Source organism: Manacus candei, unplaced genomic scaffold, assembly GCF_025592945.1.
Source record: "Manacus candei isolate 608988 ecotype Guabito, Panama unplaced genomic scaffold, ASM2559294v1 h1tg000008l, whole genome shotgun sequence".
Taxonomy (NCBI): Eukaryota; Metazoa; Chordata; class Aves; order Passeriformes; family Pipridae; genus Manacus; species Manacus candei.
In genome coordinates, this window is record NW_026138056.1 from 20156668 (window position 1) to 20173059 (window position 16392).

A 16392-nucleotide genomic window follows, 5' to 3' on the forward strand; every position below is an offset into this window, starting at 1 on the left:
TCCCAAGCCTGTGGCTTTGATCATATCATCCGTCTTTACATATTTTTGTTGGTTCCTTCTTCTCTGTTGTACCCAATATTGAAACTCTTGGTGAGATATCCTAACATTATCTGTCGTCTTTTATTTCTTATCAAAATGTTGATTTCTTGTCTTCATAATGCCATCTGAAGTCACCTTGTCATTACACTTTCAAACAGTAATCTTTTTGCTTTGTTTTACATCCTTTCCACCTGTGAAGAGCTAATACTGTTTTAAATCAATTGAGTGTGCTCCACTGTGTTTTTGGTCTTCTTTTAATTTACCTTTTATCACCAGGCAATCTTTCAAAATGAGTATTAGTAACATTTCTATCAAGGCCTAGAAGAAGATCTTTTCAGAAGGACCTTCATATTTGTGCTTCTTACAGGGCATCTGCAGAATCATATCTGCTGGGAAGACTTTTCCGTGCAGGTGGTAGGGAAAGGCTGGTAATGCAACAGAAACTTGCTGTGGAGTCACTGATAACAGAGAACAAGTCTAGTCCAGTGGCTTTTCTAGATGAATGGATTTGAATGCAATAAGAAATATCATCAGTTACAAAAGCAAATTGTACAGGGAAGGAAAAAAAGTATAGCAAGATAAAAGGCAGCTTAAAGAATGATGAAATGAAATACAACTTGTTATGGTACTATTTGGTATTGAAGGTACTAAACAAACTCAGTATGTATTTTTTGGAGCTTCACAAAATAATTGTGACTGTGGGAGCAAAGGGAGCCATGTCATTTTGGAAGACTTGAGCATTGCATTATGGCCTGGCAGAGGGAATGCAACTTAGCTTCAGAAGCCAGGAATTGCAATAATTGTTGCACTTCCCTTCCACTGACTGAGTACTTTTCTTCATGAATGAAGCAGGAGTGACATGGGTCCAACCTGTGTCATGATTCCAAGTATTAGTTAAGTAACTGTTTAATACCATCCTGGAAAGCCAAAGGGGGTTTTGTTGTTGTCCTTTCAGGTTTGGTGGTGGGGTTTTTTAACAGATGCCAGAAAGTCTTAAGGCCAGTTTTGTTTGCCAGATTATTCAAAATTGTGCTGCATTCACTGGCTCCCAGTGAAGACAATTGGCAATGCTTCTGTGTGGCCATGCTGTTAACAAAAAAAAAACCAACAATAAAAGTTAAAAAAATAAATAAATAAAAAAAATACCACCAAACCTATTTATTGAGGCCTTTACCTATATTTCCAGTGTTCACGTAAAAACACTTAGAAGTGTGTGGCTATTAAAATCACTGGGGCAGTGTTAAAAGAAATCAGAAAACTTCTGAACATTAACTGCTACTAGGTATTTAGGCAAGATTTGCAAACAATACCTTTCTTAAGAATTAAGAAAGTATTATTTATTACTGTTATACTAAGAATTATGAGCATGAAGAATGTAGTGAGTCCCTCAGATGTGCCAAGTGAATTGTTTGTGAAACACTGTCGCAGAGATCTACTTGGTACCACCACACTGTCAGACATAAAACTCACTGGTGATAACTTAGAGCAGATAAGTTTTGAAAAAGTACTGGGTACTAGTTTAAAGGAGGTAAAGACTAAAATTAAGGAATTTCCTGATTTAAGCATTGAAATAAGTAAATTACTTATTTACAATAAGTAAACAAGATGCACCTTGAAATTCAAATGGACTCTGATTTCTGTTTCTTAGAAATATGGTGGCATGTTTCTTCTGGGTTTACCTTAGGGGCAACATTTTATTAAAATTATTTTATTTTAAAGGTAACACATGAGAGAAGTGCACAAGTACTATTAAGGTTCACAGAAAACACACAAAACCACTGGGGCCAGACGGGTTCCCAGCTCTGGCCTTTTCCCTGCACTGCAGGTGGGAAGCTGAATAGGGAAGGGTCCCCGAATGGCCCCTGCAGCCCCTCACACTCTGGGACAGCTCGTCCTCAGGGTGGAATCCCTTGTTGTCACAGTGCCCATTGCCATCAGTGAAAAGAAACAGGCAGGTGTGGGTATGGCTTCTCCAACCTGCTTGAGTGGTGGAGGCGGTCCTTCTCTGCCAGCTGTGGAAGGGACAGGATAGACAGCTTATATGTGGCTGCAGTTAGTTGGCTATCCTGCTGTCCTTAGAAAGCTGTTTCTGAACCTAACTGCTACAGTGGTTAGAAATGGTTTAATTTTCAGCATTAATATTTACTTTTACTTAGCATAATATTCTATACTGATAACTTCAAACTTGTTGCACTGCAGTGTGGTGGGGGGTTTTTTTCTCTCCATATATACTCTTCTGTGGAGTGAAGCATCTGTAAAACAAAAAATTTTTTTGAGCAGAGCGTCCTCGTATCGTCTTTTCAAGTTTATATAAATTATATGTACCCAGTGGCAGTTTACAGAAGAGCAGTGGAAGACTTTTTGTTCCACATCATAATCTGCGAATACACACATGCACACACACACACACATATATATATATATATCAAGTTTGAAAATCTGAAAACACTTGGCATGACAAAGGTGTGTCATCGCGAAGAGCGAAGTTTTGTGCAATTTGGCCATCGCTTCCCAGCGAAACTGGTAACAGGTGTGAAAATTGCCAGTAATGGTCACTGCCTATACATTGCATGGCTTGGGAAGAAACCTGGTCTCTAGCACAGGAAGGCAAGTTCAGGAACAGCTTTTCCAGCTCAGTTGCTTTTTGAGGCAGTTGTGGTTTGTTTGTGTGCGGTAACCGAGGAAAGGGTGTAGCTGGCCTCTTTGCAATTAAAAATAATCTCATCACCAGCACACAGGTGTTTTGCTTAGCCTCTCTGTGATTCTGGGAGTTTTGGGATGGATGAGTAAGAGGAAACTGGAAGCAGGTTTGAAAGGTGAGGAGGGACACGCTGCTGTTGGGGCTGGGGCCATCCTGGGTCTGCGATGTGGTGGTGTTCTTCATTCAACTGTCACCATGTTGAGAGGTGTATGTGCCAGTTCATCCACTGAAATCTCTTGGGGCTTTATAGCAGTTGCTAAGCAACTGCAAAACACTTCAAAACGGTATTTTTCTTCCTTACCCTCGGACTGTCCTTGCATCAGGTAGAGGAGAGGGGGAGCGAGGAGTGCAGTAGGGGGTGTCAGCCCAGCAGCCACTCTCCTTCCTTCCACGTGTCACTGCCAAGGTGATGGAGAAGCACCCAGACCCGCACTGATCTCCTCTTGCAAATTAGCAACTTTTTTACACTGTCACATAAATTTCATTTTTTTTGTGTTCATAAATGTTACCCTCGACAAGAGAAGACGCTATAATTTAAATGTTCCTCTGACAAGGAGCAAAATTCTCCAGTAAAACTTAGATATTTTAAGGAAGGCAATCAGTTGTGCTGCAAAGGGACATAAAATGAGAGCCCTACTGCTGCTGACCCACAAGTGCTCTTCACCCTCAGAGGGCAGGCACGCTCTCAGTGTGATCATCAGTGAAAATAACTTTAATTTTTACACCATGACAGCAATTCACATAGTATAAAAACAACAAGGTGTGTGAACCATTTTAGCATTTGGCATTCCAGCTATTAAGTCATAAATTCTACAGTTGGTATTTCAAATTATTTCCTATAAATTATGTCTTACATGTAAGAATTATTTTCAAATGATTGCAGCTTGAAATTGGCTGATGTTTCATGCATTTTTATCATTAGAATACAATGTCCTTGTTGGCAGTACTTCAGTTTCGGTATTTGATTTGTTTTCAAGCACCTTACTTTTACAACTCATGTATTGTTTTCTTGGCAGAAAGGCAGCTGCTTGGCATTCAAAGCCACTAGTTTGCAGTAACAGTTGTTGGTTCTGGTCCTTATCGGTTTTTCTTTCCAATTAAGATGCAGCTGTTATGACTTCTGGAGTGTGAGAGGATTATTTTACCTAATGATGTAAAGAGGATAATCCTAAAGTAAGGATCTGTCCTTCAGAAAAGCTGGGGAAAGAGCAGGTTGTGGGACCTCAAAGTTTAGTGAGAAGTACCCAGGCTGTTTTTTTTGTGACAAACTGCATAAAAAGATCTGGTGTTCCTTTTCTCATGTAAATGATAGAGAATTAATGATTCGAAGAAGATTATCCTAAAGGATTTTTCACACTGCATCTTTTATAACATAATAGGGGAATGTACAATTGCTAATGCTTTTGAACTTAGTTTTCTTGTGACATTTGGAGCACTTGCAGATACAGGGCTTTTTTACTTTTTAGTGAATGAAAATAAGATTGTGGGATTTTTTACTTTTTTGCTCAGGTATGTGTTCAGTGGTGTATATGAAAAATCCCTGAGCCACCTGTTATTTTAGCTATAGCCTATAAACTGTAGTCATCAGGAGACAAAGCCACGCACACAAATTATTGCAGTGTATTGCAGACTGTACAGTTCTGCTAAACTAGCCATTTAAAGTCAGGAAGTCAAGCAGGCTAAAGGTGGACAGTGATACATTTGAGCTTTATGTGTAATTTAATTTTGGTGGCCCATTCATGCATATGTGTTTTTTAAAAAGATTATAATATACTCTTTCCCGAAACTCCACCCATACAGCAAGAAGTCACTCATACCTAAATAGAAATCCACATTAGAAATCACACGAGTTAAACTGTAGTGCCATATATACATACATAGGGAGATTCTGTGTGGTGTGTGTGCATATATATATGCCACTGCACACATATATAGTATATTTTGGCTGATGTTCTCCTTTATGTCTTCCGAATGTGACTTTTTGGAAAGCTGGGGGTGGAGTGGGACAGGAATCCCAGGTTACTGGCTCATTTACTGCTGTTTCGTGGGGCAAAGGGAGACAAGAAGCAGCTCTGGGCTTGTATAAGTGTTTTTGGAGGGATTTGCATAGTGTCTTTGGACACTGTTTCTTCCTTTCCCTCCAGCTTTCTGAAAGGAATATAAATCATAGCCAGTTGTTTCAGTAGATTAATCAAAAATGCTTTGGCATTACCTCTCAACTATAAATGACTGCATCATCTAGAAGAATAAAAACTAGTCAGCCAGATCAAAGGTATTATCCCACTAATAAAGGGACCAAAAATTCCTATTAATTTTCATAATAAAAAAATCTAACTTTACAAATCATTGAACTCAGAGATCAACTTAGAATGTTAGTGCTATCGGCAGGTGATATTATAAACCAATACATCAAGCTCTTATTGACACAACCAGGAGGAACCAATGACTTTTTTTTCTCTTTTATTTCAACACAGCAAGAGTCAGATATAAGTTCATGTAATCTCAATATTTTTATAATTTTTCTTTTTATAAACAGCAAGACCCCAGGAATACCCCAAGGAGGTTGTTGCAGCAGGCTTATGATAAAAAAATATACAATGAGATAGAAATATCTTGTAATAGAAAATATCCAAATACAAGCCTTAAAGATCTTATTTCAAATATTTGATGCTATTTGAATAAAGACCATTGTGTGAAAACGTGCTGGGATGGATGTGGCTCCCTATCCCCACGGGGTCCTATAGTAGCCCTTGTACGAAGGCACTGGTTAGTGAGGGACGGCTGTACTGAGAGCCTTTATTCTCCAGGTGATGGTTTTCTTTTTGAGATACAAAGGAACTCATACTTTTAACAAATTTGTGTAAATGTAGAACAGATACTCTGTTCTGTTTGGATGACTGTGAAGATGATGTCTTTTGAACACTGAACTTTATATGAGAATGTTTTTAACATGAATATTCTCAGTTTGAAGATTGTCTGATCAAGGATGGCAGGTTGACTTTTAGGGTATCCAGTGCCATTTAGCATGCCCCAGGGCAGTTGAAACAGCATGATGGGCAGGATCCTGGTGTGTAAGAAGTTCTGAGAGTGAGGTGTCACTGTGTTTTAAATAGTATTGTGACAAGGAAAGAAAGTCTCTGTTGGTGAGCAGTCTGCCAAAGTAAAACTGGAGATGGGGTGTTAAACCTTTACGTGCCTGGGAACTCAAACTACAGATACCCTTACCAGTTCCTAAGAACTAGTTTTTGTTGCTGGTGGTGATGATTCTATTTCTGTTTACATAGGATCTGTTCCTGCATGATAAACAAAATACATTCTTAATAACATTTTTAAAAATCTGTAAGAATAGCAAAACTAATAATAAATAGTTAAAAGAACAAAACACAAAGGTAAAATTCCAATAAAACTCCAAAGCCCAAAACTGAAAAAGCAAGAATTTTTATAACTTGCTTGGTCACTAACTTGATTATAGTGGATGTATAAAAAGTGGTGCATTTTGGTAGTACATTATGTTACCATGGTAACATTGACATACTAATTTAGAAACCCTTCAGGCTGGTTTTGAGAACACGGACATTGCATTAGTATACCAAAATATGAAAAGACTTATTGTCAAAATAACTGCTAAATGTTTAGGATTAGCCCATGAGGACTTTTTTCCCCAAAATTGCTATTAGTATTCACATACCTGAACCAGAAACAAGTTAATATTCATTTGTTTTAATGGTTGCACTGAGTTTGTTATTAAATCATTGTTTGCTTTTCAGAATTGGATCTTTGGGGTCCCACTGTGAAAGCCAAGTTACATAAAACTGCTTAGTTCCCCAGCTACAGGGGGCTGTTATTAGGGGTAGGTGCTTCATTCTTTCGATATGTGGACTGTATATTACACTTCAAGTCCTGGATATTGACAGGTTCTGCATCATCTTACTTGTGTACGGTCACAGATTTTTTGCAGTGGCATTGAATTGTATCAGCTGGACCTATATTGGTGAGTTTTACTGCCATTTAATTTCGCATATTTGAAAAAAATAAGTCTGTTGAAGTGCTACATAACTCGTGCCGTACTACTTCTCCCTTAATCAACAGCCAAAAAAATTGCCAGCAGTAGGGAGCATGCCTGTTTTACTTCCTGTCATGGTTAACTTCCTATATGGTAAGGTAACTTGTAGCCTCAGTTACTTGGACCTGTTCTCATAAGACCCTCAAAGGCTGCTGTGAGCCCTTGTTTCTATCCAAAGTTGGCAAGAACTGGAGTTGTGTGGGACTATCAAGGCATGTGCATGCCTGGGGTGCTGGTAAGGTATGGGCTTTTCACCAGATCTCATTTGGGGGATTTTTGGCAGCAATTGTTCACTCACAGTAGAAAATAACCGTGTTTTTCTGTTGCATATCAATATTTATGTGTGCACAACTGGATTTGTCACTTCTTTACCTAACTCAGTAAAGTTAAGAAAAAAGAATCTTAGCCTGGGAAATAAGCATTATTTATTAGATCTCAGTTGAACTAGTTCTGCAGTCTAACTAAAGAAGAGTTTTGCCTGAAAATAAGTGACAAAAAGATTGGAATATCAAGAAATACAGTTAAAACAGAGTTGACCGAACAGTAACCTCTTTGCAGAAGTATATTTAACCAAGTCTGCTTTGTAGTGACTTGGTATATTTCTTGTTCCCTGATAATTTTTTAAATCTTTATGAGGGGAGTAGAGGCAGGGTTTTATCTTAATTTTTAAGTGGTACTAAATTGACAGATCTGGAAATCAACAGGTAAGATTAGATCACAACACTAATTTGGCCAAAATTGAGGCTATTCTAGATCCTGAGCTTTTATTAAAAAAAAATCAAAATAAAAAGGGCTTTTTAAGGCTTTCTGGTCATGAGTATTACTGTTAAACCTGTGAGCAGAATGCAGCTGAAGCACTCAGATTCTCAGGTGTGCTTTGTGTCCCATGCCAGCCTCAGAGAGTGTTGACTCTGAAGCAGAACAACTGCAGCCTGTGTCTGAAGGCTGCTGTATCTTCTCATCTGAACATGCAGTGAGTCTTCCCATGTGCAGTCCTCCTCTGCAGCTTGAGGGGAAAAACACCCCAAACCAAAACAACATGATGCTGTGTTTGTGCCAGGATTTCAAGCTTTCCCATCATGATTAATGCTGCGCAGGTATGAATTTACAAGGAGTAATCAGTGCTGTGAGCAGGGCATGTCATATGTATTAAATAAAGTAGGTAAAACTTACGATTTTTAAAGAAAAACTGAACAAAGCTAATCATCCATGTTTCTCACCATTAAATGCACTCAGAATTGAACTAGGCTATAAATTGTGCTTCTCCATGTCTTCCCCACCTCCTTTTGGGGAAAGGACATTATTTTTAACCTGTGTCAATCCTTTGTCTTGATTCTGCTGCACCCCTACAAGCAGTTGCACCAATGTAACCTAAGGGCTTTTTCAGAAGAGAGAGAAAGGTCTTCCTGCCACAGGAGAGGCAGGCAAAGCCATGTTCCTGCTGGAGTACAGCTTATTCAAGTGCGGAGGGTGCCTGCAGCCACCCATCCTCATCACCATGCCTCTTCTTTTGACAGCCTTACCCTGCCCCAGACACACTAGCTACAGCATGCTGGTGATGTCTGCTGGGCCAAAATGGCCTCATTTTAATTCAGAGAGGTTACTGATCAATGCCAGAACAGTACCTTAGGAAGCTGGTCTCAGACTGGGGTGGGCTCCTGACCAAATCTTGGGGTAAGGTTGTGGCAAACACCCATGAGACCCTTCCAGGGGGGTGTAGCAAAGAGAGGAGCACTGCCTCATCTCATCAGTATGGGTGGAACATGGGCAATGTCTTAATGGCTGAGTTTGCTCACTCATGCTTGGTGGCAAGAGTGAGCCTCAGCCCCCGAGAGTGCAGCTGTGGTGTGTTCCAGCCTGGCTGTGCTCCCCCTTCCCCTGCAGCATGCCGGCCCACCCAGTTGCCATGGTGCGGGGGAGCTCCTGCTGCTGAGTTATCCCAGCTGTGCTTCAGCTGCCTGCTGCTCCCTTTCCCCTGCAAAAGTAAATAAATATTTAGAGTTTGAATTACATTACCTAGCAAGAACAATTTCCTTTTTTCACATGCTTTGCTTCTTATAGCTCAGTAATGGCAGCAATAACGTTTGGAAATTACCTAAAGATAAAGAAACCTCCAAGTGTGTCTGGATTTACCTGCCTGAAATATAATTTGACAACCAGTTGCTTAATTGAAGAATTTGTGTCCTGCCCAAGCATCCTGTTCAGTTTTACTAGTTCCACATCTCTTTGCTACTAAATGTTTTTTCTGGATGTCTGAGAGGCTCTTCTCATCTGTGGTTCCTAGAGAATCAGTATCCTATAGTTTTTCAAGCTTGAAATAGATTACATGATTCCGGGAACAGGTACTCATAATCTAATTGAATTTGGAGGGTTTGGGGGTGGGTGGGTGGGTTCTTTTTTCTTTTATTTATATGTTGAGTGGTTTGAGAGGGTTTTTTGTTTGGGTTGTAGTTTTGTTTTGGGAGGGTTTTGGTTTTTTGGGTGTTGGTTATTTCGTTTGTTTGTCTTGTTTTATTTTCTTTAAGTGTAGTATTTGCCTGCCTGCCTGCCTGTTGAGGAGACTAAGGCATGAAGACAAAGCCGAGGTCTCCCTCCAGCAGAAGCAGCCACCCTCTGCCATGCTGTAGTACAGAATGTGAAAACAGAGGCTGTTTTGTTTCTTTCCATGCCCCAAATCCAAATGCCCACTCCCAGCATCCTGATGCAGGCTGTTTGTGGGCCTGTTTGTGAAGTGCCAGTGTAAGACAGCCCTGTCCTCTCCTTATCCCTTCACCTGGAAGGAAGATGTGGGTGTATAATCACTGGGCTGTTGGGGCTGTCCCTTCCCACAAGGGTGGGGTGCTCTTACCCACAGCCCCTGTGCCAGCACCGTGTTTGATACTTAAGGTTTGGTTTTTTTGTGCTAGTGCAGTACAGACTGGTTGGATTTATAGAAGAATGTCCCAGACTCCTTTTCCAAGCATGTTGTTTGGATGATTTTTTTGTTGTTGTCTTGTATGCTCTTTTTCAAAGGCTGCATGTTTTCTCCTCGCTCCAGGGTTATTTTTGTTAGGTTTACCCTAACTTCCCTGAACACCTAAGGAGTCACTACTGTGGTCCTTTGTGCATTTAGCAATGCTCCCCACTAGGAGAAAGATGGCTTGCAGGACTGGTCATTCACAATTTTTGTTTCCGGTGCCCCAAGCTTTTATTTACCTATACATTAACATTTGCCATGCCTGATGAGACTGGGTTTTGCAGTTGGCGTCAGTGACACAAGTTGCGTGTTTTCTAGCAGTCTAGCAAAGGGATAGACAGAGAACAGAGCTGTTGTCACAACTGGAATTAACATGCCATATGGTCCCTACATCACCTTTCTCTTCTATATTTATCTACTGCAGAAAAATTATTGAAAACAGTCTTCCATTTCCAAACTCCAATCTTCAGTGCAAACTGTTTCTTTTTCTTCCCCGACTTCCTGCACTTTGTTTGCAGGAGGCACTGTTGTTCTTAGACTAGCAAATAAAAAAATAACTCCCCAGCTGCTAAAAATAACCTAGCTGTAACTCTATAAAGAGTCAATTTCTGCATTTTTTTACTTTTCAAGCAGGAAAGTTGTTTAGTATTCCCAGTAGATTGGCATCTCTGTTGTATCTATTTTTCTCCAATATGGCAATATAATCTCTGATCCATGGATCTGTTAGTGATGTCTTCAGTTCGCAGCTTCCCAGTACTTTATTAAAGTTCAGCCTAAGCTTATATAACTTTAATTCTGGGTTGTCGGGGGTTTTTGTCTTCAAAATAGGTTATATGTAATTTCTGCCAGTATTTTACGACTTTCAGTCAAAATTGCTTCAGCAAAAGTAATCTGATGAGTAGTGTAATAAAACAGGATTTAGCTGTGCGTGTTTCTTGAAAAACTTTGTCCTGCTTTGTCTCTCCAAAAGGCTTCATTTTTGTACTTTCTAAACTAAGCTGATGATATGAAGGGGATTCAGATGCTGTTTGAATGACATTTGAATTATGAAGAGCTGAAAATACATGTCTGGACAAATATTCAAAGTTCAAAAGAATCTAAAGAGGTCAGAAACAAAATGTAAAACTGTAATTAACTGTACAAAAGTTAATCCCAAAGAAAACTATTGCACGTTATAGAGAAACCTCAGAAAGGGTAATCTCATAAAATACTTGGGAATATTACTATCAAGGGTCTGAAATATGATGGGATGGAGCCTTACAGCTGTTGGCTATGTAAAGATGCCCAACTGTATATACTGCAGAGGGGACTTGTAGACAGTTGTAGATGCTTTATCCCTTGTGGGAGATGAACAGTATTTGAAGGATTTTAGGAAAGAAAAGCACAAATGTGAGAAATAAAATTGAAGGCAAAATAAAATTGAAATACAAAAGAAATTTTTAGCATAGGTGATGTAGCAAGAATCATGAGTTAACAGAGAAAAACATAAAAGTACTCATTTTGTAGTGCATAAACCCAGAGAATGGTCTGCTACAGAAGCTGGGAAAAGGCTCTAGCACTTTTGGTCTCTAGTACTAGATCTTACAAGCCCTTAGCTAAGAGATGGTAGAGAATAATCTTCGGTTGTCTGGGTAATCAACTGGAGAATTCCTAACGTCTGTAATTCCCAATTGCTTATTAGACTTTTATATGTATGAAAGTTATGGGAAGACTGTCTGTCTCTCTGATTTTCCTGCAGATCTCTCATCAGTGAAAAAAAATTGTGTCCTATGAATGAACTTTCCTCTTTCTCTAGAAACCTATTAACTAAATTAGACAATATGAACTCTACTTACTGTGACAGATCTGCTTTCTGTTGGCATGATACAAAGATGATACTGGCTTTTCTTCCCTTTATAATTTCATTCTCAGGTCTTTCATGTAATGAATGTCCGTTTACATGAAGTGTGGGGGCTCTTTTTACCCCAGCTTGGATCTATTCTGACACATCTCCTTATTCTGTTTTCTAAAATTGAAGAACAGATAATCCTTTAGATTGGAAAGGACATTTAATATCATGAAGTCCAACCCTTAACCTACTGCTGCCAAGGCTACCGTTAATGTGTCCCTAAGGACCACATCTCCACATGTTTTAAGTATCTTCAGGGATGGTGACTCAAGCATTTCCCTGGGCAGCCTGTTCAAGTGCTTTTGGGGAAAAACTTTTCCTAAAATCCAATCTAAACCACCTGTGGTGTGACTTGAGGCCATTTCCTCTTGTCCTATTGCTTGTTGCCTGGGAAAAGAGACCAACCCCTACCTCTCTAGAATCTCCTTTCAGGCAGTTGTGGAGAGCAATAAGGTCCCTTCTGAGCCTCCCTTTCTCCAGGCTAAATAACCCCAGTTCCTTCAGCTGCTCCTCGCAGGACTTCACCTTCTTCAGACTCTTCACCAGGTTCGTTGCCCTTCTCTGGACACTCTCCAGCACCTCAATGTCTTCTTTTGTAGTGAAGTGCCCAAAAGTGAACACAAGACTCGAGGTGCGGCCTCACCAGTTCCAAGTACAGGGGGACAATCATTACCCTAATCTTGCTGGCCATGCTATTTCTGGTCATGCTCCAGGTAAAACATCTAGTAACATTTATCCAAAACTCGTTAAAACAAAGTTCCTTCTCATAGTAGGGCCCGTCCAGATTGGTTTTCCCCTTCGTGAATCATTTGCAATGAGTCTACGGCAAGCTTGTCTGCTTTATTTGCTAGTGAATATTCAGTAGGCTTTGCTTCTCTGGTGATCTCTCTCTCTCTGTTAATCTTTGGCTAAGCCTATAGCCAGTGGGAAAAAATCCTCCCAGGTTACCTTACTTTGGACTGCCCATGCTGCCTGTGCTTGAGGATGTCCATGGGGGAGCACTGCAGTTTTGAGCCAATAGGATAAGAATTATAGGGCAAGCTAAAATACATTGCTATCCATTAAGCCTTTCCTCTCTGGATTCATGTGTAATTGAACAGTTGTGCACACAGTTGTGCAAGAGTCATTCTTTTGTATAAACAGATTAGTTACTGTGTTGTGTGAAGTGTATAATCCTTTTTTTTATTTTTTTTTTAAGAACTACAGTTGAAAAAATACAAATGTTGAGTCCGACAGCTAGAAATCAGCTTGAGTAGGTGTGGTTGCAAAGGAGCTGTTGGAGCTTGCCCTGCCTAGGACAGCTTCAGCCACTGCAGGAGACTGGGTGCTGGGAAGCTCAAGCTCCAGCCCTTCAGGGAATAGCAGAGCCCCAAGGGAAAAGAGTCAGGGCTTCCTCCCTTTCACTCCCTTCCTCCACCTTCCACTAACATGGGACCCGACTACATTTCTCACCTTCCTGCAGCTGCTCAAGAGTTTTATTCTCTCGACTGTGGGAGGGTTGGCTTTGCAGAAAGGTGGGTAGTCTGCTGGTTTGACAGCCTCAGCGCCCCAAGTGCTGTATTTATCACCAGGGAGGTCTGGCCTCGGTGCCGGCTCCCCCCCAGCGTTTGTCAGCACTGGGTCGAGGTGCCGGCACGGCAGCAAGCAGCCTCCAGCAGAGATAATTCTTATCATGTGTGCTGCTGGCTCAGCTCCGCTTTTCCTCACATGGTGACAATTTCTGCCTGCCATCGGTTCCCCCTTTGTATCCCAGTCATGCAGGCAGCAAACACGGCCAAAGGATGTGTCCTCATGCAGTCTTAGTGTTTGGGACTTCAGTCTCCATCAGCAAACTTTGGGAAAGTGAATTCTTCCTAATCACTTTTCCATTTCCTGACATATTTGTCATAAAATGTCACCTATGCTGACTTTGTTCTTTAAATTGCATTGCGACTGTTGTCTTGTTCAAGGCGCAGGCCAGCAGGAAAACAGTTAAGTGTGGAAAAATACGCCGTTGCTGTTCACTGGGGTCAGAGCGACCTAAATTCGAAATGGTCTGTGCTCCGTGGCTGATCCAGCATCCTCAGGCTGCAGCCTGTCTGTCTGCTGCAGTTGCAGACCAAGAACAAATTTTGTTGAGGAGCAAGATTTCCACCAATTTAATCTACTAAAATTTGGAGTTTAGAAATCTGGGGCAAAATGGAGGGAGATAGTGAAAGCAAGAGAAAGAAATGTAGAAAAAGAGAAGTTGTAATTGAGAAGTTTGAGTGAAGCACAAGATGTGTTTTGGTCATATGCTGGAGTGTGTTTCAGCAGTTCAATTTGTTAATTTTCTAGAACAGGCATGAAATTGCTATATTTATGTATATTAAAATTAATAATAGATTACAGAAGCAACCCATTAGCTTTTTTTGGGTGGGAGGAGAAACTAAGAGCTGCCAGAAGGCAAAACATTTCTAATTGTTTGGGGTTTTCTTTAGTTCCATTTTTTTAAGAAAGCTCCTTTTTTATTGTGTGTTTTGCTGTTGCCCACACTGATGCTGGAGGAGAGCGTCTGTGCAGTCTGCATAAATTGATTCAGAGGGTGGCCGACTGTGCCCGGTGCTTCCTTCAGGTCACGGCTGCCACAGTTTACCGCTGTCTTTTTAGGAGTGCATGAGCCGGGACACACACGTCCAGGATGTGGGAGTGCAAGTTTTAGGAGCTCTTGGTAACAGCCCCCACACATGCCGAATGTGATGCCTGCTCACAGGAAAATACAGAACAGAAAAAGCCAGGGAGGTTTTCCTGAGGAATAGTAAGGTGAAGCTTGTAGGAGCATGCCCCGCGTTGCTTTTGCTGTTAAAAGCAGATACATTTTTTTTTTTTTGTTTCCTTCTAGGCCACAAAATGCTCCCGACTTCTTTCCTGATGCCCAGTGATGGCACCAGTACCCCAGGGAAGGGATTCTGCCCTTTCCTCTTGGACGAGGGACAAACCCTGGGTCAGTGGTGAAGACTCAGGAATATTTTTTGCAAGGTCTGTCTAACTAATCTGAAGAATTTTGGGGGTTTTGATAGGGTTTTGAGCACAATAGAAGTGAAGGTTTGGGTTGGGTTCTCTCCCACACCTTTTTTCCTTGATTATGAGAAATTTCTGGGTGGTTGTGCTGGTTGAACAATCCAGAGGAAAACAGCAGCATTCCTGCAGGGGCTTGCAAGAATTTATACTGGGTTTTTGCTGACACCTATTTTTATATCAGAGATGGCAAAAACATACTGACATATCTAGTCTGTCTGCTTGGGAATACATTTCATTTCCATATGCATCCAGCCTTGCAGTGGGTTTGATAAGTTGGGTTTCTTGTTTTAGCTCATCTGCACTTCTCCCTTCCCTTGGAGCTGATCCAGAAAAACATCTTGAAAGAAAGGCTTTACATGGGGAGAATGAGATTTAATTTGCATTATGAAGAAAATTTGAAAAGTTTTCACAAAATGTGATGACTAGATTTGATATCCTGTAGTTTTAGTTAGTCCAGAAGAGATTTTTTTTTTCTTCTCTCTGAATCCTAGTAATCTGTGGGGATGGCAATCATTATTATTTTTATTCTTTGGTATTTTGATCTAGGAACTAAATAATTTCTTTAATGAATAGGTTTGCTCTCTATCTCTGACGGTGTTTCTGACATTTTCCACTTACTCTTATCTCCCCCTGCCATGAGGTAGGTTGTGTTTACTCTGTATAAAATATTTTGCATTATAAACAGTGACATTTGCTTAGGATTTTCATCCTTCTCTGTGGGAATTGGAAAAGTGTGCAAGGTAGGAAAGCAGTGTTTTTTCTGGCATTCAGAACAAAATATATAAATAAATACTATAAACATACACACACATATACACATATATGTAATATAAAAAAGTTTGTATTTCCAATTAGTGAGTCTGGAGGAGGGAAGCAGATGTGGCGAAGAGTCTGGATCACAGGTCTTAGGAGCAGTGGCTGAGGGAGCTGGGGTTGTTTATCCTGGAGAAAAGAAGACTCCCTTCAATAAGGGGACCTTATTATTGCTCTCTAGAACTACCTGAAAGTGAACTGGCGGTCAGTCTCTTCTCCCAGGTAACAAGCGGTAGGACAAGAAGAAGTGGCCTCAAGTTGCACCTGGGAAGGTTTAGATTGGGTATCAGGAAAATCTCTTCACTGAAAGGGTGGTCAAGCATTGGAACAGGCTGCCCAGAGAAGTGATGGAATCGCCATCCCTGAAGTGTGGCATTTGAATGTGGCACTTGGGGATACAGCTTAGTATGATGAACATGGTGGTGCTGCATTAATGGTTGGACTCGATGATCTTAGAGGTCTTTTTTTAACCTTAATGATTCTGTGATTCTAATTATCTCTTTTCAACTTCTAAGCTTTCTCCTACAACACTGAAATTAATGGCAACATTTTGACATTTCAGTTACTCATTTTCTACTATAGCTACTGATGGTGAATGAAAGAAGGTAAATGAATTCAAGCAGGGAGAAAAAACTATTTTATAAGGATTAATAAGGTAAAGTAAAAAAAGATCATGAGTGAACTTTTAAAGAAGTTTTCACTGGCAGCATGGCATATATTTATCTTCCAAAGCATGCATGACATCACGTGAGAAAGGTGCAGTCTGCGACATTGATGTGATGTGAAAATGTAGCACTTAGAGATTTATTTAGCAATTTAGGGGGATGTTACCCCAAGTTATTGTGCTTCTATGTACTTAAAGAGAAATGCACGTAGGTATTTAGGTCTTGCAC

At 40.4% G+C, this 16392-nt stretch overlaps 1 protein-coding gene across 8 annotated transcripts in view; it reads left to right on the forward strand.

Annotated features, from left to right (window-relative positions):
• The window catches only part of FAM110B (family with sequence similarity 110 member B), a 113332-nt gene that overhangs the window by 63852 nt on the left and 33088 nt on the right, over positions 1-16392 (forward strand). For 2 of the 8 annotated variants that reach the window (XM_051772023.1, XM_051772061.1), the window contains one exon: positions 14508-14644. The exons of the other annotated variants lie outside the window; for them this stretch is intronic. The gene's annotated coding sequence lies outside the window, so the exon portion shown is untranslated. The remainder of the gene's footprint in view (positions 1-14507; positions 14645-16392) is intronic. 8 annotated transcript variants of the gene reach the window in all.